Raw genomic sequence first — 1,511 nt, forward strand, 5'->3', positions numbered from 1 at the left:
AAACTGCTTTCTAATAACCCTCTTTGACTTCTTAGTTATGTGTTGTTTAGTTTCCAAATATTTGGATACTTTTCCAAAAATGTTTTTTTTTTTTTTTTCCGGTGCCGGGAATCGAATTCACGACGTTGCACTTGCCAGGCAGGCGCTGTGCCGCCGAGCTAAATCCCCAGCCCCCATGTTTTGTTATTGAAATAAAAAAATATATTTTTTGCAGGGCTACAGGTAAAATCTATGAACTGAGCTACATGCTTAGTCTGAGCAGTATTTTCATTGTGAGAGAAGGTAGTAGGTAGGGGACATCTGTCTGTGGTAAACCAATTTGATATCAGAGCCAGGTGAAATATCAAGCCAAGGTCTTGTGGCAGTGAACTTGTGATTTCAGAATCACTAGTGGGGTCACAGGTGGCAAATAGGTCTGACAGATGTACTCAAGGCTGGAGACAAGTATTTCTTTTTTCTGATAGTTGAAAAAAATAGACCATTTGTGATATTCAGTAAAGAATGTGATAGGTACAGGAAGCCAGGAACTGTTCACTAAAAACTTACTTGATCTACCTTATTTGGTGCTAGTTACCCAGTTGGTGGATGTGGAAAGTCTCAGGTACTTTAGCCCCAGGAGAAAGGTGAAACCAAATTAGGGTGCCAGAGACAAACAGGTCCCAGAGACTCTGGCTGATGGGAAGTGGGCCATCAACTTTACACCAGCACCTGGTGTTTCTATGGGGTGGGTTTTAACACATTAGGTCAGACCACCACCTCTCCATCTGTCTGCGGGAGGCAAATAGCCCTCAATACACCACATTAAGTTCTCAGGTCTAAAGACTCTCTGTTTTGTGGGCTTTACAGTTACTAGAACTATAATCAGCCTACTGACTAATTATTGTTTAATTATTGCTTAAAAACCGATTGCCACAATACAATCACTGCATTAATTATCCCATACAGCATCTGCTTCCCCCATCACAGTTCCTCCCCAGTCCCCCTCCCCACTTTAATGGAAATTCAGCTTGCTGTAACACCCCCTTTCTCCCGGCCAACTGGATCTCTCCATTCACAGGAGGAACAAGAACAAAACAGAGAATGCCCCAGGGATTAGGGAGTTTTGACAGCTGTCCAAGAGGAACGCTGAGATAGGGCCCAGTACCAAGGCAGGACAGAGACAAACGCGAGACCCAAGAGTGAGGAGGACGGGATAGACAAGGGAGACATCACAAGAGGAATAAACTGGACAAAGAGTCGCAGAGACGGGCAGAAATGTTGAAAGGGGCGCCAAAAAGAAAAACTAAAAAACGGGAGAAATAGGGAGAGATGGTGAGGAGAAGGCGACAGGCTCAGAGGGCAGGGAGGCAAGGAGCTCGTGAGGAAGGCGGCTGAAGTGCAGCCTGCAGGGACCGGTCCGTCCAGCCTGAGGACCGACCTGAAGATCGGAGGAGGCGGCGGGCCGCGTGGGTTCCCTCGCACACCTGGGAGGGGTGCGGCGCAGTCGGCCGCCGCGGGCCCGGGAGGAGCCG

Source organism: Chinchilla lanigera, unplaced genomic scaffold (assembly GCF_000276665.1).
Source record: "Chinchilla lanigera isolate Chin_1 unplaced genomic scaffold, ChiLan1.0 scaffold00026, whole genome shotgun sequence".
Classification (NCBI taxonomy): Eukaryota; Metazoa; Chordata; class Mammalia; order Rodentia; family Chinchillidae; genus Chinchilla; species Chinchilla lanigera.